Below are 25702 nucleotides of genomic sequence, written 5' to 3' on the forward strand. Positions count from 1 at the left end.
AAGGAGCGAAGTCAGGTGAGATGGGAGGAGGAGCAAGTTGGTGGACTGCTTTAAAGCCAGTGCTGAGGAGTTTTTCTTTGATATGGAGATGGATGGGCAACCACTGGCATTTTTTGAGGAGGGTTGACATGTCCCGAATGTTTCTGTAGAAAGATGATCTGGGCAGCAGAGTGAAGTATGGACTGCAATGGGGAGAGACACCCTCGCACCCCACTCCCAGCTCCAAAGCATTTTTGGACTCTGGTGCATCCCCACTCTGTGATTTATTTTAATTTCTGTCTCCACTACTAGAAGGCAGGGATCACATTTACCAACTCCATTGTATCAAATGTTCCAAAGCACTTAGTAACAATAATAATAATAATAATGTTGGTATTTGTTAAGCCCTCACTATGTGCCATGCACTGTTCTAAGTGCTGGGGGGATACAAGGTAATCAAGGTTGTCCCACGTGAGCTCACAATCTTAATCCCCATTTTACAGATGAGGGAACTGAGGCAAAGAGAAGTTAAGTGACTTGCCCAAAGTCACACAGCTAACAGTTGGTGGAGCAGGGATTTGAACCCATAACCTCTGACTTCCAAGCCCGGGATCTTTCCACTGAGCCACGGTAGGGTTCTGCACACAATGAGTGCTCAATAAATACCACTGATTGATGATGGATTAGGAATTCAGAGACTCTTCAGATTCCAGGTGCTCAAGACTGGATTCCGAACAATATAACAACACAACAATGGCTTGCCAAAGCATTCTGTTATCTCATTTTGCTGTCCCGCTATTATCCTATCCATTGTTCTCTTACTAGTAGGATAACTTTGCTAAACACTTTGATAGTCGCCCCATCCTCACAGCGCTTATATACATATCCATCTATAGTTTATTTAAATGCCTGCTACCATCCAAAATACTATAAGATCCTTGAAGGCAGATATAGAATTCTATCAATTATATTGTCCTCCCCCAGGCACACTGGGTTTCAGAAGCCATTCAGGGTTCAGCCTCTTGAATAGGATAGGAATAAAGGTGGAATTATTATTATTATTATTGTTATTATTATCCAGAATTATCCAGAATTATTAGTATTATCTGGCAGTTGCCTCATTCGTAAAATGGGTATTAAGACTGTGAGCCCCGTGTGGGACAGGGACTGTGCTCACACTGATTTGTTTGTACCCACCCCAGTGCTTAGTACAGTGCCTGGCACATAGTAAGTGCTTAACAAATACCAGAATTATTATTAGTAAGGGCTGTATTTCTCAATGAGCAAAGTGCTCAGCACACAGTAAGTGTGCAAGAATACCAGCGATTAATACAGTAGAAACACATGTCCTAGTGGAAAGAGCATTGGCTTTGGAGTCAGAGGTCATGGGTTCAAATCCCAGCTCCAGCAATTGTCAGCTGTGTGACTTTGGGCAGGTCACTTAACTTCTCTGTGCCTCAGTTACCTCATCGGTAAAATGGGGATTAAGACTGTGATCACCTATGTTTGTACATATTTATTACTCTATTTATTTATTTATTTATTTTACTTGTACATATCTATTCTATTTATTTTATTTTGTTAATATGTTTGGTTTTGTTCTCTGTCTCCCCATTCTAGACTGTGAGCCCACTGTTGGGTAGGGGCCGTCTCTATATGTTGCCAACTTGGACTTCCCAAGCGCTTAGTACAGTGCTTTGCACACGGTAAGTGCTCAATAAATACGATTGATTGGTTGATTGATTGATTGATGGGACACAGTCCCTGTCCCACATAGGGCTCACAGTCTTAATCCCCATTTTGCAGGTGAGGTAACTGAGGCACTGAGAAGTAAAGTGACTTGCTCAAGGTCACACGGCAGACGAGTGGTAGAGGCCAGATTAGAACCCACAACAATATGAGATACATGGAGAAGCAGCACGGCTTGTGGGAAGAGCACAGACATGGGAGCCAAAACGTTATGAGTCTAATCCTGGCTCCTCCACTTATCTGCTGCGTGACCTTGGGCAAGTCACTTTATTCTCTGGGCCTCAGTTACCTCATCTGTAAAATAGGGATCGAGACCATGAGCCCCACGTGGAACAGGGACTGTGTCCAACCCGATTTGCTTGTACCCACCCCAGCGCATAGTACAGTGCCTGGCACATAGTAGGTGCTTAATAAATGCCACAATTATTATTATTATTGTTGTTGTTGCTGCTATTATTATTCCTTGGCCACAATGAGCTCTTAGGAGAATAAGCTTTCTAGAGAGGCAAAAGACTTTAGGGGTTCGGTGCCTAATTAGGGACTCTCCAGGGCCACGTGTGGACAATCTAATTAAATTAAACACTTGTAACAGATTAAATGTTTCTCAGGGTGGCACCTGGAGAGTTTCCAGTCCTCTACCAGTCTCGGCTATGGGAGGAAGAGTCAAGCAGAGGCCTACCCGTTCCATTCCTAGCTTGGCCAGTGGCTAGCGAGTGGAAGGCAATCTGCTAAAAGCCAAAACTCACACATAATAATAATAATAATAATAATAATAATAATAATAATGGTATTTGTTAAGCGCTTACTATGTGCACAGCACTGTTCTAAGCGCTGATGCTGGGCAGCAGCGACGTGAGAGAGACTCGAGGGCAGAGACTTGAGTTTACTGCGTGGAAGCCGGCAATGGTAAACCACTTCCGTATTTTTACCAAGAAAACTGTATGGATCCACTACCAGAACGATTGCAGATGGAGAACAGCATGTTCTGGGAGAGATGTGTCCGTCGTGTCGCTATGGGTAGGAAACGACTCGACGGCGTAAGACAAGACAAGAACAGATTAAATTAAACACTTACTGAAATTATTTATTTCCCACACAATAGAAAATAATCTCAAGCAGGTGGGACAGTGTTAAAAGCAAAAGATTTTCCTGGAAGAAGAATGAGTGTCCCTCACAGGCCTTGGGATATTAGGCCTGGAGACGCCTCAGACCATTGAAAACATATTATGTTTTCCCTGTGCGGGAAACATCTCTTTCTCCTCCTGTGCAGATGGATATTGTTGCTGAAGCTGGTAATGATGGCTCTGAAACTAGCCTGGCTCTGCGATGGATTCCCACCACCCCGTCTGGATGGTGTGAAATTTCAGTTTAACCTTTTGTCTGCTTTATTGGCCAGGTTTATAATTGCGCTGCCCCTCCGGGCCTGACCCATTGAATGTGCACTCTGGACTGCTGGAGAACCCAAACAGAGCAGTTGCTAGAAAACACAAGCCAGGAAAAGCCCTTGGGCATCTCAGTTTCCTCATGGGTGGCTGGGAATTGTTTGGGAACAATAGATGCTTCTATAATCATTTCAGTTCTTCTCCACCGAGAGCAGCCTGTGATCCTCGTACAGATACAGCCTCTCCGATGATCTGACTGGAATCTCGGGCCCCCAAACCAAAACGAATCACAATTTTCCAGAGGTACATGCAGACGCTGGTGTCTATAGGAAGGTGGATTTCAAAACCTGCCCATTGCCACCACAGACAGACAACTCGACGGACAGAGTGACCACCATAATAATAATAATAATAATGGCATTTATTAAGCGCTTACTATGTGCAAACCACTGTTCTAAGTGCATAAACAGACTGACCACCCCCCCAGACAGAAGACAACCACAGATTGACCACCGAGGACAGACTGTCCACCACAAACAGATTGACCACCAGAGATAGATAGGTCACCACAGACTGACCACCATGGACAGCATGGACACTGCAGACCGACTGACCACCAAAGACTGATCACCACAGATAGGCTGACCACCACAGACTAGTTGATCACTACAGACTATCACAGATAGACTGGCCAACACAGATAGATTGGCCACCACCATTAGACTGACCATCACAAATAGACTGAGCTTCACAGACAGATTGGCCACCACAGAAAGACTGACCACCACAGATTGACCACCACAGATATATAGACCACCAAAGACTGATCACCACAGATAGACTGCCCATCACAGACAGATTGGCCACCACAGATTGACCACCACAAACTGACCACCACAGATAGACTGATCATCACAGACAGACTGGCCACGACAGATAGACTGATCACCACAGACTGTCCACCACAGGTAGACCGACCACTACAGACTGACTGCTAGACAGAATGACCACCACAAATATTCATTCAATCATATAGACTAGCCACCACAGAAAGATTGACCACCACAGATGGAACGACCACCACTTTCAGACTGATCACCGCAGAAAGACTGACCATCAGACCATGACAGACAGCCCGACCACCAGAGACCTTTGTTTCCTTAAGTTAAAAGTGAGATAACGAGATGCAGGGGAACATTAAGATTCTGATGCTTGAGAAATGTGGAACTTCTTCCCGTCCAATTTGAGAGGCTGAACAGTGGCTTCTGAAACCCTAGAGAACCGAGAAGTTTGTCCGACTCCCTGGTTTCTTCGATTCCCATCTGTGTCCTCAAACTACACTGAATACCAACAGGACTTCTTTCAACCTCCCACTTTCCTCCAACTGGTAGAGTCTGCGGCATGCTTCCGGCAACGTAACTTGCCTTCCCTTCTAACTTTTCTCCTTTCCGTTGCAGCTCCTTCACTGGACTGGCATTGGCTCAGTACCATGATCCAAACTTTTCTTCTTCCTCAACACACTGATGCCAGCTGGGGAAAACATCGCACTGCGGAAGAAAATGTCCCACGTCTGAATTTCACTTTAAGAAATTCAGCGGACACACTCTCCTATATGTCTCATCCTCTTGTTCCCCAATTATGTATTCGGCCTAACTGCCCCCAGGGAGTTTCCCTGGAAGAGAAGCCTTCTCTGTGGAGCAAATCTATAAGGGTTTATAGCCGGAGAGTTTCAGAATGTGAGCTGAGACGAAAAAAGAGTTCCCAAATCCCCAGAAAATTGGCAGGAGCTTCAGTTTTAGAAAGATGCTGAGGTCTACATAACCTGAAGCGAGTCATAGCTAAATAACTTAGTTTGAACTTTCCAGGTGCTTAGTACAGTGCTCTGCACACAGTAAGTGCTCAATAAATACAACTGAATGAATGAGTGAATGGATGAATTCCAGCCACCACAAGAACCATACAATAGACATCCCACCAAGTCACTGCAAGAGACTGGAAATGAGACTGGAAATGATTCTCCCCTGGGAGTCTACAGAATCCAACTTGTGACCGACATGCGCTATTTGTTCTATGTTTCCAGTCGTCGTCATCATCATCGGTACTTATTGAGCACTTACTACGTGCAGAGCACTGTACTAAGTGCTCTGGAGAGCACAATACAACAGAATTGGTAGTGTCATTCCCTGCCCACAATGAGCTTACAGTCTAGAGTGGGAGACAGACATTAATATAAATAATTCATAACATATAATTTATAGATATGTACATCAGTGCAGCAATGGAATAGCTGTGTTGTAATCTTGAAATGGAGCAAAGTAGGGATTAGCAACTCCAATGGCTGATGAGCCCCCTCCTTCCTCTCTCCCTCCTCCCCTTCCCCATCCCCCCCACCTTTCCTCCTTCCCCTCCCCACAGCACCTGTATATATGTTTGTACAGATTTATTACTCTATTTTATTTGTACATATTTATTCTATTTATTTTATTTTGTTAATATGTTTTGTTTTGTTTTCTGTCTCTCCCTCCTAGACTGTAAACCCACTGTTGGGTAGGGACCGTCTCTATATGTTGCCAACTTGTACTTCCCTAGCACTTAGTACGGTGCTCTGCACACAGTAAGCGCTCAATCAATATGATTGAATGAATGAATGAATGAATTTGCCCAAATGCTAGATGACTCAGTGGAATCAATCAATAGATTGATAGAAATTGGTCAATAGAAACAGCATGACTTAGTGGCTAGAGCACCAGCCTGGGAGTTAAAAGATCATGGATTCTAATCCTGGCTTTGCCGCATGCCTGCTGTGTGACCTTGGACAAGTCACTTCACTTCTCTGGGCCTCAGTTACCTCATCTTGAAAGTGGAGATTAAGACCATGAGCCCTATGTGGGACAGAGACTGTGTCTAACTCTGCAGCTAACCTCCTCACTGTACCTCATTATCACCTGTCCCGCTGTCGACCCCTGACCCACGTCCTCCCCCTGGCCTGGAATGCCCTCCCTCTGCCCATCCGCCAAGCTAGCTCTCTTTCTCCCTTCAAAGCCCTACTGAGAGCTCACCTCCTCCAAGAGGCCTTCCCACACTGAGCCCCCTTTTTCCTCTCCTCCTCCCCATCCCCCCGCCCTACCTCCTTCCCCTCCCCACAGCACTTGTATATATATTTGTACAGACTTATTACTCTATTTTACTTGTACATATTTACTATTCTATTTATTTTGTTAATGATGTGCACAGAGCTTTAATTCTATTTGTTCTGATGATTTTGACACCTGTCTACATGTTTTGTTTTGTTGTTTGTCTCCTCCTTCTAGACTGTGAGCCCATTGTTGGGTAGGGACCGCCTCTATATGTCGCCAACTTGTACTTCCCAAGCGCTTAGTACAGTGCTCTGCACACAGTAAGCGCTCAATAAATATGATTGAATTAACTGAATGAATGAATGAATGACTAACGATTCTACTCCAGCACCTAGAACCATGCTTGGCACATAGTAAGTGCTTAACAAGTACCATAATTATTATTATTGTTATTATTAATAATTATTATTACTTACTGAGCACTTGCTGCATGCAGAGCTGTATACTAAGCACTTGGAAGAGTACAATACAACAGAGATAATAATAATAATGATGGCATTTATTAAGCGCTTACTATGTGCAAAGCACTGTGCTAAGTGCTGGATGGTAGAAATGATCCCTGCCCTCAAGGAGCTGACAGTGTCCCAAGGTGACCTTGGGATACCTACCTTCTCATGGTCAAATGCTATCTCGTGACTGCCCAAGCCAGCGAAGCGGAACTCAGAATTGCAGGTGGGATGCAATTATTTTATTTTGTTAGTATGTTTGGTTTTGTTCTCTGTCTCCCCCTTTTAGACTGTGAGCCCACTGTTGGGTAGGGACTGTCTCTATATGTTGCCAACTTGTACTTCCCAAGTGCTTAGTACATTGCTCTGCACACAGTAAGTGCTCAATAAATACGATTGATGATGATGCGGCCCCCACAACCAAAACCGCTAGATTGACAGCCCAAGCCGGGAATACAGAAAGTATCCCTCACCCCCGTGGCAATCAAATTAGGGATGGAGGAGGCGGGGAATATTTATTTTACTTGTACATATTTACTATTCTATTTATTTTGTTAATGATGTGCATTTAGTTTTAATTCTACTTGTTCTGATGACTTGACACCCGTCCATATGTTTTGTTTCGCTGCCTGTCTCCCCCTTCTAGACTGTGAGTCCGTTGTTGGGATTAGGGACCGTCTCTATATGTTGCCGACTTGTACTTCCCAAGTGCTCTGCACACAGTAAGCGCTCAATAAATACGATTGAATGAATGAATGAGTGAGATTGGATAAAGTGAAGCTGGAAGCTGGGATGGCCTAGGAACACAAGGTGATAAATACCTGCGGCCTTTGACCTTCTGTGCAGCAAATGGAGACGTGCAGCAGCCGGCTGTGGGTCGCCTCTGCCCAGAGAGTGAGATGCCCTCTCAACCTGCACCAAGTAAGGAGCCGTGGGGTGGGTGAGTGTCCCGCCGAGCACTCATCATCATCATCATCAATCGTATTTATTGAGCGCTTACTGTGTGCAGAGCACTGTACTAAGCGCTTGGGAAGTACAAGTTGGCAACATATAGAGACGGTCCCTACGCAACAGTGGGCTCACTCATGGGGCTGGAAGTTAGGTGCTTCGCCACGGGCGTGTAACGCAGAGGTGAATTCCTCCCAAGTGGAAAGCGTTCGTGGGTGGGAGCGAGTCGCCTCACCACAAGCGAACAAACCCTAAGTGAATTCCTCCTGTGTGGGCTGCGGTGTTTTGCCTCCCGCGAGTGACACATAAGTTATTCCTCCCGATAGGGAAGCTCTAATATCAGAGTGGGAGCCCGTTGTTGGGTAGGGATTGTCTCTATTTGTTGCTGAATTGTACTTTCCAAGCGCTAAAGTACAGTGGTCTGCTCACAGTAAGCGCTCACTATATACGATTGAATGAATTACTCAAATTCCTACCGAAATTCGCCGTGTCCAAAATAATCACCTGTCTACACGCTTTGTTTTGTCATCTGTCTCCCCGTTCTAGACTGTGAGCCCGTTGTTGGGTAGGGACCGTCTCTATATGTTGCCGACTTATACTTCCCAAGTGCTTAGTACAGTGCTCTGCACACAGTAAGCGCTCGATAAATACGATTGAATGAATGAATGAATCAAATAATTCAATTCGCTATGTCCAAAATAATCAAAAGCTCAATTTGCCTCGCAGAATCAATTTTGAATAAAACTCTGCTTTTCTGCCCCGGTCTCTCTCTCTCTTTCGCCGCGCCGATTCCTGAATGAACCCATTGCCGGGCGACGGGTGATGCAAGCGTGGCTCAATGGAAAGAGCCTGGGTATTGGAGTCAGAGGTCATGGGTTCAAATCCCGGGCTCCACCATTTGTCAGCTGTGTGACTTTGGGAAAGTCACTTAACTTCTCTGTGCCTCAGTTTCCTCATCTGTAAAATGGGGATTAAGACTGTGAGCCCCCCGTGGGACAGCCTGATCACCTTGTAATCTACCCAGCGCTTAGAACAGTGCTTTGCACATAGTAAGCGCTTAATAAATGCCATCATCATTATTATTATAAGGGCATGACTTACTTCAGGTTTCCAATGTGTCTGCTTTATTGTTTTATCAGTCACTCTCAAGCACTTAGTACAGTGCCCTGCACACAGTGAGCGCTCAACAGATACCACTGATTTTATTGATTGATTGATTGATCGCTTTTCTGGGAGCCCCACATCTTCCCACCATCCAGGGTGGCAGAAGAAGCAGGCGGCACAGGTCTCCAAAGGAATCGCTCTAAATTGAAAGCAACACTGAAGAAACCCCAAAATGTTGATATCAGCGCAGAAGGTAGGATCTTAGCCAGCATCGATCGTATTCATTGAGCACTTGCTATGTGCAGAGCACTGTACTAAGCGCTTGGGAGAGCCCAATACAGCAGAATTAGCAGACGCATTCCCTGCCCATGACGAGCTTACAGTTTAGAGAATGCTTAGGTTGCCACCCTCCTAGTGGCAAACTGATTGGGAGAGGAGGGTTCTGCTTAATCACACCTAATAATTTAAAATATCTTCCTAATTATCTTACAGTTTGAACCCATCCTCAGGAGAAACTCGTTGTGGGCAGGGAAATTCTCTATTTATTGTTATATTGTACTGGGCCAAGCACTTAGTACAGTGCTCTGCACACAGTAAGTGCCTTATAATAATAATAATTGTGGTATTTGTTAAGGACTTACTGTGTGTCAGGCACTGTTTTAAGCGTTAGGGTGGATACAAGCAAATCAGGTTGGACACAGTCCCTGTCCCACATGGGGCTCACAGTCTCGATCCCCATTTTACGGGTGAGGTAACTGAGGCCTAGAGAAGTGGAGTGACTTGCCCAAGGTCAAGTGGCAGAGGATGATCTAGGCAGCAGCTTAGACTTTGGACTGAAGTGGGAAGAGCCTGGAGGCAGGGGAACCAGCAAGGAGACCAATCCAGTGGGTTGAATCAGGATATAACGAGGATTTGAACCAGGTTAGTGGCTGTGTGAGTGGAGAGGAAGGAGTGTATCCATGAGATGTTTTGGAGGAAAAAAAAAATCAACTGCAATTCCACAGACAAGCAGTCTATAGTATTTATTGAGCGGTTATTATGTGTGGAGCACTGTACTAAGCGCTTGGGAGATTACACTGTAACAACAAACTGACACATTCGCTGCTCACCACGAGCTTACAGTGTAGAGGTAGAAGCAGTACCAGGGATTCATGATACGATACCAGGATTTCCTGGAAAAAAATCTCTTAATAATAATAATGGCATTTATTAAGCACTTACTATGTGCAAAGCACTGTTCTAAGCACTGAGGAGGTTACAAGGTGATCAGGTTGTCCCACGGGGGGCTCACAGTCTTAATCTCCATTTTCCAGATGAGGTAACTGAGGCCCAGAGAAGTGAAGTGACTTGCCCAAAGTCACACAGCTGACAATTGGTGGAGCCGGGATTTGAACCCATGACCTCTGACTTTAAAGCCCGTGCTCTTTCCACTGAGCCACACTGCTTCCTGCTTCTACACTTAATGCTTCTACGTCTCACTTTTCATCGCTACCAACAGTGAACCTACTTCTCCCAGGACGTAAGTTTTCTCTCTGATAGTAAAGTAGACAGAACCCTATTCAGTATGAGGCCACAAAGACTGTGAGCCCGTTGTGGGCAGGGATTGTCTCTATTTGTTGCTGATTTGTACTTCCCAAGCACTTACTACAGTGCTCTGCATCCAGTAAGTGCTCAGGAAATACGATGGAACGGATGAATGAATGAACGTTTACACAGAATATGCCACGATGTACTAAATTGTCTAATAATGCTCTGAAACTGTGGCCAGGCCTTTACATAGCACCTAATTACAGTACCTAATTTACTTCCCAGGAGTAATTTAGGAGCAATTTAGGCACTGGGAGAGTTGGGATTATGGAAACACTACTGACTTTCTTCAGGATCACCGCAAAGCGGAGATCCCTAACTGCAACCTATCAGTTTATTCAATCAATCAATCGTATTTATTGAGCACTTACTGTGTGCAGAGCACTGTACTAAGCGCTTAGGAAGTACAAGTTGGCAACATAAGTGCCAACATATTCATAATATATTCATGAGTCGTTCCATTATGTGCCAGTCACTGTACTATGCGCTGGGGTGGATGAAAGCAAATCGGATTGGATACAGTCCCTGTCCCACGTGGGATACACAGTCGCAATCCCCATTTTCCAGATGATGTAACTGAGGCCCAGAGAAGTGAAGTAACTTGCCCAAGGTCACACAGCACACAAGTGGTGGAGCCAGAATTGGAACCCGTGACCGTCTGATTCCCAGGCCTAGGCTTTATCCATGCTGAGTACAATACAACACATTCTCTGCCCACATGACCTTACAGTCTTGAGGGAGCGATAGACATTAATGTAAATAATTTATAATAATGACCCCACGATTCAATTCGGAAAATGCTACGTCGCAGAAGAGTGAAGAAAAAACTACACGTACACAACAGGAATATTCTAAAGAGTGGCTCAAAGCTCGACACTTTATAATGCAATAATTTAATCCAAGCGGTTCACTGCTCATTAGGCATAATACAATAGAGTGCACGTCCACTTTGCTGATGGAAGCAGCCCTAAATTTCAGCACCAGAACATTGTGAACATCACTGAGAATAGACATTTTTAATTTCAACTAATCTATCATTTTACCTAAGACACCTTCCAGGGCTTGGAAAAGAAGTTTGACTGTGCATTTGAGAGCCATTCATACGAATAATTTAATGATTATCTGGGGGAGTTTCAATTTCCATTTCCTAAAAATAGCTGGAGTGAGTAGATTATTTACCAGACTAAAGCTATTTCTCAAACACACACACACTCACCCTTAGGAATGAGAGAACTAACATTAGGGGCATGATTACAGAGGAAATGTTGAAGATGTTAGCGGCTCCTCTAGAGACTCAATAAGAAGAAGAAGAAAAAGAAGAAAAAGAATACTTATTGAGCATTTACTGTGTATCGAGCACTGCTCTAAGCACTGGGGTAGATACAAGTTAATCAGTTCCTGTCCCACATGGGGCTCACAGTCTTCATCCCCATTTTACAGACGAGGTAACTGAGGCCCAGAGAAGTGAAGTGCCTTGCCCAAGGTCACCCAACAGACATGTGGTGGAGCCAGGATTAGAATCCAGGTCCTTCTGACTCCCAAACCTGTGCTCTATCCACTAAGGCACTTCACTAAGCACTAGGCATTTCTATCCACTAAGCTGCTTCACATAGGGTGTAAAGGGAGGAGGAAAAAGAGATCCTCAGCAGTACTAATCAATCTTTGGTATTTATTGAGCGCTGACTGTATGCACAGCACTATATTAAGTGCTTGGGAAAGTAGAATACAACAGAGTATTCATTCATTCATTCATTATTGAGTGCTTACTGTGTGCAGAGCACTGTACTAAGCACTTGGGAAGTACAATCAATCAATCAATCAATGAATTTGTATTTATTGAGCGCTTACTGTGTGCAGAGCACTGTACTAAGTGCTTGGGAAGTACAAGTTGGCAACATATAAAGATGGTCCCTATCCAACAGCGGGGTAGGTTGACATGTTCCCTGCCCACAGTGAGTTTACGGTCTAGAGTTTTCAGCTGTCTCCTGAAGACTCAGTAGACTGCTGAGTAGTAACAACAATAATAATAATTGTGGTACTTGTTAAGTGCTTACTATGTACCAAGCACTGTTCTAAGTGCTGGATTAGATACCATATAGTAAGCTTGGACACAGTCTCTGTCCCACAAGGGGCTCACAGTCTCAATCCCCATTTTACAGATGAGGTAACTAAGGCACAGACAAGTGTCTTGACTCATCCAAGGTCACACAGCAGATAAGTGGCAAAGCCAGAATTAGAACCCAGGTCCTCTAACTCCCAGGCCCGGGCTCTATCATCTAGGCCACGCTGCTTCCCATGCTTTTATAGTCAGCCACGGTCCTGGAGATGTCACGGCCCGGGCTTCGTTCATTTGGGTTGGAAAATCATCCCAGACGTGGCTTAAACAGCCACGTTAGTCAGTCAACCATATTTATTGAGCGCTTACTGTTTGCAGAGCACTGTACTAAGCGCTTGGGAGAGTACAGTAGAAGAATAGAACAGACACATTCTCTGCCCATGAGGTAACAGCCCAGAGGAGCCTGTCTGGGATCTGGAATAACAGGCTAAGAAGGTGACCTGGGAGGTCAAAATTCCCGGTTTTGACAGCGGGCCTCATGGCTCTAGCACATTTAAGAATAATAATAATAATAATAATGGCATTTATTAAGTGCTTACTATGTGCAACGCACTGTTCTAAGTGCTGGGGAAGTTACAAGGTGATCAGTTTGTCCCATGGGGGGCTCACAGTCTTAATCCCCACTTTACAGATGAGGTAACGGAGGCCCAGAGAAGTGAAGTGACTTGTCCAAAGTCACACAGCTGACAATTGGCGGAGGCAGGATTTGAACCCACAACCTCTGACTCCAAAGCCTGTGCTCTTTCCACGGAGCCGCGCTGTTTCTTTCCAGTCAGACCTAGCTACCCTAAGCCACATATTAACTGCTAGCGTTGCCAGTGCCATGCGAAACACATTTTGCCAACCTCTGCTCTAGAGGAGCCTTGATCTAATTATGTGCAGTGGGCATGGTGCAGAGAAAGGCTCAGATTTTTGTAACTTGAACGGACTATTGAACTCTCCCATTTGGGGATGGACTTTCCTAATGATAATAATAATAATACCTGTGGTATTTGTTAAGCGCTTACTCTGTGTCAGACAACGTACTAAGCACTGGGGTAGATAGGAGGTTATCAGATTGGATCCAGGTCCTTTCATTCATTCATTCCTTCATTCAATTGTATTTATTGAGCGCTTACCGTTTGCAGAGCACTGTACTAAGCGCTTGGAAAGTAAAATTGGGCAACAGATGGAGACAATCCCTACCCAACAATGGGCTCACAGTCTACAAGTGGGGAGACAGACAACAAAACAAAACAAGTAGACAGGCATCAATAGCAGGGCTCACATCTTTAATCCCTATTTTACAGATGAGGTGACTGAGGCCCAGAGAAGTGAAGTAATTTGCCCAAGATCACCCCGCAGACAAGTGGCAGAGGTGGGATTAGAACCCATGTCCTTCTGATTCCCAGGCCCGTACTACCTGTTCCACCTATTAGGGTATAGCTCATTGCTACCTTTAAGAGTTAAAGGTTTAAAGATCTATAAAGCTGCCCTCAACCAAAAAGGAGGACTATTTCATTCATTCATTCATTCATTCATTCAATCGTATTTATTGAGCGCTTACTGTGTGCAGAGCACTGTACTAAGCGCTTGGGAAGTACAAGTTGGCAACATCTAGAGACGGTCCCTACCCAACAGCGGGCTCACAGGCTTTCCAGCTTCTTTAACTTTTGCGGCAATACCGCTTTAAAGTAGTCCCCAAACTTTGATCACAACTGAATTCTAGGTTTTAATTTCACTGGAAGAGTCATTTCTCTCTCTCCATTTGGATTATTCTGCCACGTGAAGCCAGTAAGAACTCAGTGCAATTCTTTAAAAGAATTTATCAGGGACATCAATCAATTCGGGGCACTCAAACAGTAATTGATTGGGAAGGCCATTGATTTTAGTGTCTGATTCACAGTATCTGGAACGGATTTATGACTTCTATCAGTTAGCATTCCATTTTGTGGTTTGTAGGAAGGAATATAAATTGAGTAAGGCAAATAAATCACCCAAGGCATGAAGCCCTTTATCATCTCTTGCCACTGATGATGCAGTTGATTTTTCAAAAGGAATTCCAGCTGGCACAGTGGATTCCTTAGATTTCTATTGATCTGAAGGAGTTCCTGCTTCTCCCAAAGTGGCTAACTTCCCTATCAATCAATCAGCGTCAGTCACTGGCATTTATCGAGCATTTCCTACATGGCAGAATCCGTTCTAAACCCCGAGATGGGGGAAGCAACATGGCATGCTGGATAGAGCACAGGTCTGAGATTAGAAGGTCATGGGTTCCAATCCCGGCTCTGCCGCTTGTCTGCTGTGTGACCTTGGGCAAGTTACTTCACTTCTCTGGGCCTCAGTTGCCTCATCTGGAAAATGGGCATCGAGGCTGTGAGCCCAGTGGGGGAAAGGGACTGCGTTCGACCCGATTTGCTTGTATCTACCCCAGCGCTTAGTACAGTGCCTGGCACACAGTGAACACCTAACAAATACCGCAAATATTTTTACATAATTAGGTCGGACTCAGTCCCTGTCCCACTTGGGGTTCACAGTCTAAGTTGGAAGGGAGGAGGGTTTACCCCCTATTTTCCAGATGAGGGACCAGAGGTCCAGAGCAGTGAAGTGATTCACCCAAGGCCACACAGCAGACAAGTGGTGGATTCAGGATTAGAATCCAGGTCTCCCAACACCAAGGCCCACTAGACACACTGTTTCCTGCTGTGTGACTTTGGGCAGATCGCACAATCTCTCCATGCCTCATCACAGTTCACAGCATGGAGTAAGCATTAAATAAATATTATAATTGTTATAGAAATAATAGCTCTTCTCTTGTGAATAGGATTGAAACGCATTTTGGAACGAGATAGCTGGAAAGTTTGGTGATTTTTTAAAGAGTCATACCTCATTTTTTTTCTTGGCGATCTTGGATTTCCTTGGATAATGACCCCAGTGGCCCGTTTTGATTATCTCTGCATGCCCTCATTTCTAGCTTCTAATACTGCTGTATATGCCCACAGGTAGTTATCGAGGTTGGGCATTCATTTAATAATAATAATAATAATGATGGTATTTGTTAAGCGCTTACTAGGTGCAAAGCACTGTTCTAAGCACTGGGGGGATATGAGGTGATCAGGTTTTCTCACGTGGGTTTCACAGTCTTAATCCCCATTTTACAGAAGGTAACTGAGGCCCAGAGAAGTTAAGTGGCTTGCCCAAGGTCACACAGCTGACAAGTGGCGGAGTCGGGATTTAACCATGGCAAGGTTTGCAAACTCTATAAAGAAGCAACATTTGCTTATAAACTCTTGGCTTGAACATGTTGTTGGTCAAGGATGGAGAAAATAAAAACTAAAATAAAATCACAAAATGGGAAGCAGCGTGGCCTAGTGGAAAGAGCACCGGCCTGGGAGCCATAGGACCTGAGTTTCGTTTGCTGAGCGCTAAACTAGGCATTTGGGAAAGTCTTAGTTGGGAGAGAAGCAGCGTGGCTCAGTGGAAAGAGCACGGGCTTGGGAGTCAGAGGTCATGGGTTCTAATCCCGGCTCTGCCATTTGTCAGCTGTGTGACTTTGGGCAAGTCACTTCACTTCTCTGTGCCTCGGTTACCTCATCGGTAAAACAGGGATTAAGACTGTGAGCCCCAAGTGGCACAACCTTATCACCTGTATATATATTTGTATGTATTTATTACTCTATTTATTTATTTATTTTACTTGTACATATTTATTCTATTTATTTTATTCTGTTAATATGTTTTGCTTTGTTCTCTGTCTCCCCCTTCTAGACTGGGAGCCCACTGTTGGGTAGGGACCGTCTCTATATGTTGCCAAATTGTACTTCCCAAGCGCTTAGTACAGTGCTCTGCACACAGTAAGCGCTCAATAAATACGATTGAATGAATGAATGAATCACCTTGTATCCCCTCCAGTGCTTAGAACAGTGCATTGTACATAGTAAGTGCTTAATAAATACCATCATTAGTATTATTATTATTACAATGAAATAAAGATGGTAGGCATGATCCTTGCCCTCAAGGAGCTTATAGTTTGCAGTAGAAATGCAATCCCCCGCATATGGAGATCAGAGGAAAAAAAATGCTTATGAACACCCACAGAGAGTGTACAGCCCTGTTCAATTTTGTGCTCTCTCAAATGCTTAGTATAATAAATATGATTAACTGACTGACCTGAGCATTTTCCAATCTAGGTTTATTTTTTTAGACCCCAGGAGCATTTGGGCACTTAACAATGTGATCCATATCATCAGTTATTATAATTATTATTACAGTTGTGTTTGTTAAAGGCTTGCTTTGCGCCAAGCACTGTACTAAGTACACTGTCCCCAGTCTCGTCTATCTTGCTGCCAACCTCTCACCTACGTACTGCCCTCTGGCCTGAAACACCCTCCCTCTTCTGACAGACCATTACCCTCCATACCCCTCCCAACCTGGCCTTGGCTTCAAAGCCTTATTGAAGTAGTCTTTTAGTCTTTTAGACTGTGAGCCCACTGTTTTGGGCAGGGACTGTCTCTATATGTTGCCAATTTGTACCTCCCAAGTGCTTAGTACAGTGCTCTGCACACAGTAAGCGCTCAATAAATACAATTGATGATGAAGGCCCATCTCCTACAAGAGGCCTTCCCTGACTAAGCCCTCATTTCCTCTTCTCCCATTCTCTTCTGCATTGCCCTTACACCTGGATTTTCTCTCTTTATTCACCCCTCCCTCAGTTCCACAGCACTTAAGTACATATCCGTAATTTATTTTATTTATGTTCATTAATTCAATCGTATTTATTGAGCATTTACTGTATGCAGAGCACAGTACTAAGTGCTTGGGAAGTACAAGTCGACAACACATAGAGACAGTCCCTACCCAACAACGGGCTCACAGTCTAAAAGGGGGAGACAGATGACAAAACAAAACATGTGGACAGGTGTCAAGTCACAAGAATAAATAGAAGTAAAGCTAGATGCACATCATTAAGAAAATAAATAGAATAGTAAATGTGTACAAGTAAAATAAATAGAATAATAAATCAGTACAAACATATATACAGGTGCTGTGGGGAGGGGAAGGAGGTAGGGTGGGGGTGATGAGGAGGGGGAGAGGAAAAAGGGGGTTCAGTGTGGGAAGGCCTCCTGGAGGAGGTGAGCTCTCAGTAGGGCTCTGAAGGGAGGAAGAGAGTTAGCTTGGCAGATGTGCGGAGGGAGGGCATTCCAGGCCAGGGGGAGGATGTGGGCTGGGGGTCGACGGCGGGACAGGAGAGAATGAGGCCCCATCTAGGCTGTAAGCTCATTGTGGACAGGAAACATGTCTCCCAACTCTTTTATATTATTATAGTGTTCTCTCCCAAGCACTTAGTTCAGTCCTCTGCATACAGAAAGTGCTCAGCGCTTAGCATAGTTCTTGGCATATAGTAAGCTCTTAACAAATACCATCATCATTATTATTAATAAATATAATTGATTGATTGATTGATGGGAAGTGTTGAGGTAGATGAAGGGTACGTGGATTAGATGCAGCCCCATCCCACAATGGGATCACAGTCTAAGGGGAGAGAGAATAGGTATTTAATTCCCATTTTACAGATGAGGCAAAGAAAAGATAAGATATTTTCCCAGAGTCACACAGCAGGCAAGAGGCAGAGCCGGGACTAGAGCCCGGGCCTGGGAATCAGAAGGTCACAGGTTCTAATCCCGGCTCCGCCACTTGTCTGCTGTGTGACCTTGGGCAAGTCACTTCACTTCTCTTTGCCTCAGTTCCCTCAACTGTAAAATGGGGATCTAGACTGTGAGCCCCATGTGAGACAGGGACTGTGTCCAACCCGATTTGCTTGTATCCAAACCCGCGTTTAGTAGAGTGCCTGCACATAGTAAGCCCTTAACAAATACCATTATTAAACCCAGCTCTCCTGAATCCCAGGTTCCTGAACTTTCCACTCTACCAAGTTGAACACAACACGATGTGTACAAGCATTTCCAGTAGCTGCATATCTGCTGTGCGACCTTGGGTAAGTCATTAACTTCTCTGTGCCTCAGTTCCTGCATCTTAAAATGGAGATTAAGACTGTAGGCCCCATGTACCCAACTGATTGGCTTGTGCCCAACCTGATTTGCTTAGTACAATGCTTGGCATGTAGTAAGCCCTTAAGAAATACCACAGTTACTATTAGTAGTAGTAGTAGTAGTAGCTACATCAGACTATCAAATTACAGATGTGTCATCTGTTAATGAAAACCAGAAGAACTCTTCCCTCCAGATTGTAAACTCTCTATGGGCAGGGAATGTGTCTGCTTATTTTTGTACTGTTTTCTCCCAAGCACTTTTTACAGTGCTCTGCACACAGTAAGGGCTCTATAAATACAACTGAAAGAATGAATGAATGAGAAGTTAGCAGTCCTTTATGTTTTCTAATCAGTTGATTCATAGAATTTATGGAACACCTACTGCGTGCAGAGCACTGTACTGAGCCCTTATTAAGCACAGTAAGTGCTCAATAAATACAATTGGAAGAATGAATAAATGAGAAGTTACCCGTCCTTTATGTTTTCTAATCAACTGATGCACAGAATTTATGGAATACCTACTGCGTGCAGAGCACTGTACTGAGCCCTTGAGAGAGTATAAAAGAATTAGATTATACAGGCAGCACACGGTCTAGTGAGGGAGATGGATACAGAATAATTTAGAGCTAGAAGGGTCAGAGGTCTTCTTCAACTAAACCTTCATCTTCCCAACTCCCTCTCCCTTCTGCTTCATGTAAGCATTTGGATCTGTACCCTTTAAGCAGTTGATAAACTCCCCTGTGCTGGGCAGCAGCGGGATGGGAGGGAGTCGAGGGCGGAGACTCAAATTTACTGCACAGAAGGAGGCCATGGTCAACCACTTCTGTATTTTGACCAAGAAGACTCTGTGGAATCACTACCAGAGCGATGGCAGATGGAGGAGGGGTGTTCTGGGAGAGATGTGTCCACGGTATCGCTATGGGTCATAGACGACTCCAAAGCATAAGACGAGACGCACCCCACAACACTTATGTTCATATCCATAATTTATTTTTAATGTGTGACTTTGGGCAAGTCACTTAACCTCTCTGTGCCCCAGTTCCCTCATCTATAAAATGGGGATTAAGATGTGAGCCCCACGTGGGACAACCTGATCACCTTGTATCCCCCCAGCACTTAGAACAGTGCTTTGCACATAGTAAGTGCCTAACAAATACCATTATTATTATTATTATTGTTAATGTGTATTCATTCATTCAATCATATTTATTGAGCACTTACTGTGTGCAGAGCACTGTACTAAGCGCTTAGGAAGTACAAGTCGGCAACATAAAGAGACGGTCCCTACCCAACAATGGGCTCACACTCTAGAAGGGGGAGACATATAAGAAAACAAAACATGTAGACAGGTGTCAAAATCGTCATCTCCCCATCTAGACTGTAAGCTTATCGTGGGCAGGGAATGTGTCTGTCAACTCTGTTGAATTGTACTCTCCCAAGTGCTTAGTCCCATTCTTACACGCAGTAAGCACTCGATAAATCCGTTTGATAGATTGATTGAGAGGATCCGAATTCTTATCCTAAAGTAGGTGAGTGCAGATGAGTCGGTCTCTCCCTTGGGCCCACCCTTCAACTAAGTGGAGACTTTCCTTCCTTTGAGAAAGCACATTTGTTAAAAATCCACCGTGCCTTTTTTGCCCCCAGAGCAAAGAGAATTCTCCATAGGAAATCTGAATTCTCTTCTGCTTGGTTAATTAGAGCACAACTTAATTCCCCGGAGAATTATCGAATCCTCTGGAGAATCTGCAAGGGGAAGATGCAGTTGTATAGTAGTTTGCAAGAAATAATTGAGATTGTGAATTATTTTTCCGAGGTATAGTGTGGGTTTTTTTTTTCTTTTTAGCCCAAGTTAAAGTAGGGAGTGGCTAGTTGAACTGAAAAATATGTCCGGAGAGTTATGGGCTGCCTTCCTCACTGATCTCTAAAGATAAGAGGGATATTTATCTGTCTAGACTGGCTTACTAAGGGAACCCTGTTAGTAGATACAGTCTCCAAACTGGCTTATAGGAATTTGTGCAGCTCAACAGAGGGTTAGAGATGGGGTTGCTATCCCTCCCTCCATTCCCTGGCTTTGGTCCCTTTCAATCTTTTTTTTTTTTTTAATGGTATTTGTTAAGTAATTACATTGTGCCAGGTACTATACTAAGCGCTGGAATAGATACAAACTAATCATGTTGGACACAACCCAATCCAAGTCCCGCATGGGGCTCATGGTCTTAATCCTCATTTTACGGATGAGGCAAACACAGAGAAGTGAAGCGACTTGCCCAAGGTCACACAGCAGACAGGTGGCAGAGCTGGGATTAGAACCCAGGTTCTTCTGATTCCCAGGCCTGTGCTCTATCCACTAGGCAATGCTGCTGTGGCCCCTAGTTTGGTTTAAAAAGCACTAGGATAATAATAATAATGATGGTATTTGTTAGCGATTACTATGTGCAAAGCACTGTTCTAAGCACTGGGGGGATACAAGGTGATCAGATTGTCCCACGTGGGGCTCACAGTCTCAACCCCCATTTTACAGATGAGGTAACTGAGGCACAGAGAAGTGAAGTGAGCTGCCCAAAGTCACCCAGCCAACAAGTGGAGGAGCCAGGATTAGAACCCATGACCTCTGACTCCCAAGCCCGGGATCTTTCCACTGAGCCACGCAGGGGTCAGTCAAGGGTTAATAAGAAAGCTACTTAGTAAGTGCCGATGAGAAGATCCCGGGAGCCAAAATGAAAAAGGAAAATAAAGAAGACAGGCTTTCATTCAGAATCCAGTCTGACAAATCAGTTAGTACAAACAAACAATTAGGTACAGCCAGACAAACACAGCACCTGAACAGGGGAAATGATTTTTCATCATTATGTAATTCCTTTTTTTATGGTATTTTTTATGCATTTACTATGTGTGTCAAGCACTGTTCTAAGCGTTCGGGTAGATACAAGCTATTAGTTACAATCTAATCAAGGTAGACACAGTTCCTGTCCCATATGGGGCTCACAATCTTAATCCCCATTTCACGGAAGAGGGAACTGAGGCACAGAGAAGTGAAGTGACTTGCCCAAAGTCACACAGCCGACGATTGGTGGAGCGGGGATTAGAGTTCAAGTCCTTCTTACTCTCAGGTCTGTGCTCTATCCATTAGGCCATGCTACCTCTTTTACAAATTTTCAGATTGCCCAGTCCACAATTAGAATTTCATATGTAAAGCTGAAGGGTGTCTTAAAATGATCAAAATATGTTTCCAGAAACATAGAGATGCATGGAATTTGGCTAATGGCAGCTTGGGGGGGAGGGTGGAAACTTGGGGTTAACAAAAAAAAAATAATGATGGCATTTATTAAGCACTTATATGCAAAGCACGGTTCTAAGCACTGGGGAGGATACAACGGGATCAGATTGTCCCTTGGAGGGCTCACAGTCTTCATCTCCATTTACAGATAAGGTAGCTGAGGCACAGAGAAGTTAAGTGACTTGCCCAAAGTCACACAGCTGACAATTGGCGGGGACGGGATTTGAACCCATGACCTCTGACTCCAAATAATAATAAAAATAATAATGATGGCATTTGTTAAGTGCTTACTATGTGCAAAGCACTGTTCTAAGCGCTGGGGGGATACAAGGTGTTCAGGTTGTCCCACATGGGGCTCACAGTCTTAATCCCCATTTTACAGATGAGGTAACTGAGGCACAGAGAAGTTAAGTGGCTTGCCCAAGGTCGCACAGCTGACAATTGGCGGAGTCGGGATTTGAATCCATGCCCTCTGACTCCACTTTCCACTGAACCATGCTGCTTCTCTGCATTATAGTAGAGCACTAAGTTTTGTGGAGGGTTTGTATGTTACTTGTTAAGCGCTTACTATTTCCAAGCACTGTTTTAAGCGCTAGGGGAGACACGAGGTAATCAGGTTGAACACAGTTCCTGTCCCATATGGGGCTCACAGTCTTAATCCCCATTTTACAGATAAGGGAACTGAGGCACAGAGAAATGAAGTGACTTGCCTTAGGTCACACAACAGATGAGCGTCAGAGCCAGGACTAGAACTCAGGTCCTTTGGACTCCCAGTCCCGTGCTCTAACGCTTCTCTTTTTTTTAGCAAGAACTCCCCTCTCCTATTTCTTTGTCAAAAAACGGGGACAACAATGAGGGACAACAATAATTTTCTCCCCATAATTTTTAAAAAGCCCTTAAAATATGCCTCTATTCATCAATACTATTCATTCATTCAATTGTATTTATTGAGCGCTTTCTGTGTGCAGAGCACTGTAATAAGCGCTTGGAAAGTGCAATTCAGCAACAGAGACAATCCCTGTCCAACAACGGGCTCAGTCTAGAAGAGGGGAGAGAGACATTAAAACAAGTAAACAGGCATCAGTAGCATCAATATACACCTCACTCATATCCAACTACAACCCAACCCTCACACTGCTAACATCCACCTACTCACTGTACCTCAGTCTCCAGCGCTTAGAACAGTGCTTTGCACATAGTAAGCGCTTAATAAATGCCATTATTATTATTATTATTATCTGTTTCACCACCAACACCTCACCCACATCCTTTCCCTGCCCAGACCTCTCTCCCCTTTTAAACCTAACGGTCGACCACTCTCCCCATCTTCAAAGCTCCACTAAAATCACAACTCCATGTTATGTTGCCAATTTGTACTTCCCAGGTGCTCTGCACACAGTAAGCGCTCAATAAATACGATTGATGAGGATGATGATGATGTAACATTAAACTTTGTGCGCTTTCATTACTTTCAAACAAGCTTTGTTGATTAATGAAGTCCCCCAAGATCGTCAATGTGTCACTGTTCTGTAAAATCCTCAATTAGACTGCATACTCCTGGGGACAGAAATCTGATTTGTACTTCCCAAGCGCTTAGTACAGTGCTCTGCACACAGTAAGTGCTCAATAAATACGATTGAACTCCACCAAGAAGCCTTCCTCAAATTCCCCTCCCTTCTGTGTCACTTGTGCAGTGAGTTCATCTCTAGACTATGAGCCTGTTGTGGGCCGGGAACGTCACTGTTAATTTTTGTACTGTAATAATAATAATAATGGCATTTAGTAAGCGCTTACTATTGTGCCAAGCCCTGTTCTAAGAGCTGAGGTAGATTGTCCCACAGGGGACTCACAGTCTTCGCCCCCATTTTACAGATGAGGTAACTGAGGCCCAGAGAAGTGAAGTGCCCTGCCCAAACTCACACAGCAGACAAGTGGTGGAGCCAGGATTAGAACCCACAACCTCTGACTCTTTAGCCCAGGGAAGTACAAGTCGGCAACATATAGAAGCAGCAGAGAAGCAGTGTGGCTCAGTGGAGAGAGGATGGGCTTTGGAATTAGAGGTCATGGGTTCAAATCCCGGCTCTGCCAACTGTCAGCTGTGTGACTTTGGGCAAGTCACTTCATTTCTCTGGGCCTCAGTTACCTCATCTGTAAAATGAGGATTAAAACTGTGAGCCCCTCGTGGGACAACGTGATCACCTTGTAACCTCCCCAGCGCTTAGAACAGTGCTTTGCACATAGTAAGTGCTTAATAAATGCCATTATTATTATTATTATTATTATTATTATTATTTCCACTAAGCCACACTGCTTCTCTGTAATGTAGTATACTCTGATGAAAGTATTGTACTTTCCCAAGCACTTGGTTATGGTGCTCTGCATACAGTAAACGCTCAATAAATATGGTTGAACGAATGATTGAGTGGGTCTGTAGCCCTTAAGCATTTGTCTACTCACCCCTAGTTCTTTCCCCCCTGCACTCCCATAAACAAATCCTTACACTCTGCCATCTCCCCTATCTGCAATGCAATCTATTTTAATATTTAATGTAGGCAGGGATCATGTCTATTAATCAACCAATCAATAGTATTTATTCATTCCTTCATTCATTCATTCAATCATATTTATTGAGCACTTACTGCGTGCAGTGTACTGCACTAAGCACTTGGGAAAATACAGTAGAATGGTAACAGACACATTCCCTGCTCACAACACTATGTGCAGAGCACTGCTCTAAGCACTTGGGAGAGTACAATACAACAGAATTAGCAGACATGTTCCTTGCCCATTAACGAGTTTACATTCGAGAAGGGGAGATGGACACTGAGGTGAATACATAAATAATTTATCATTTATAATGTATATTTTAAAGATATTTACATGAGTGCCAGGGGATTGGGGCATATATCAAATGTCTAATAATAATAATAATTCTAGTATTTATTAAGCGCTTACTATGTGTGTCAGGCCCTGTTCTAAGCGCTGGGGTGGATACAAGCAAATCAAGTTGGACACGGTCCCTCTCCCACATAGGGCTCACAGTCTTAATCCCCATTTTACAGATGAGGTGACAGGCACAGAAATATAAAGTGACTTGTCCAAGGTCACACAAGAGGCAAGTGGCAGAGCCGGGAGTAGAACCCAAGTCCCTCTGACTCTCACTCTATCCACCCGGCCACGCTGCTTCTCAGATCCGCTCTTGATTTCCATTCAAGATGCATTTGAGCTTTTAAACATTTTCTGAGGGTTAAAGCACTTCCTCTGAGCTCTGCATAGTTACCAATTCATCATCATACGAGTTGGGTCCAACTTGATTAGCGCTTATCTACCCCCGGGCTTAGTACAGTGCCTGGAACATAGTAAGCACTTGACAAATACCATAAAATACCATACAAATACCATAAAAAAAATGATGCTCTTGACAGTGAAGTTCAAACCATGCTTGCAAACTTATAAAGACCAATATAGGATTGACGCACTCTTCCACAGACACACTTTTCACATTGTTCACGGATAAGAATTAATAAGAATAATAAGAATTAATTCTGAGTGTGTTATATTGTGATATTGTACTCTCCCAAGGGCTTAGTACACAGTAAGTGCCAATAAATATGATAGACTGCCAGGGCTGGTAGGTTTGTCTTACACCAGGCCTGTCATCATCATCATCTTCCTTATCATCAACAGTATTTACTGAGCACTGTGCTAAGCACTTGGGAGAGTACAATACCAGAATTGACAGACACGTTCCCCGCCCACAACGAGCTTACGGTCTAGAAGGGGAGACTGACATTAATATAAACATAGAATTTCTACTATAGCAAATTAACAAATACAATAATTATCATTCTTACAGTGCCTTGTACATAAGTGCTCAATAAATACGATCGAATGAATGAAATATTATATTTGATAAAGATCGAGCAATCAAGTTGTGGTATTCACTTTG

General features: G+C 43.9%; 1 protein-coding gene and 1 non-coding gene across 2 annotated transcripts in view; one reads left to right on the forward strand and one right to left on the reverse strand.

Annotated features, from left to right (window-relative positions):
* Positions 1 to 25702, reverse strand: part of MAP3K13 (mitogen-activated protein kinase kinase kinase 13) — a 169834-nt gene that overhangs the window by 102497 nt on the left and 41635 nt on the right.
* On the forward strand, positions 2327 to 2464 carry LOC119933594. The gene has a single exon (XR_005452575.1). It is a non-coding gene; the product is annotated as a small nucleolar RNA SNORA7 (small nucleolar RNA).

The sequence above is a fragment of the Tachyglossus aculeatus genome, chromosome 1 (assembly GCF_015852505.1).
Source record: "Tachyglossus aculeatus isolate mTacAcu1 chromosome 1, mTacAcu1.pri, whole genome shotgun sequence".
Lineage (NCBI taxonomy): Eukaryota > Metazoa > Chordata > Mammalia > Monotremata > Tachyglossidae > Tachyglossus > Tachyglossus aculeatus.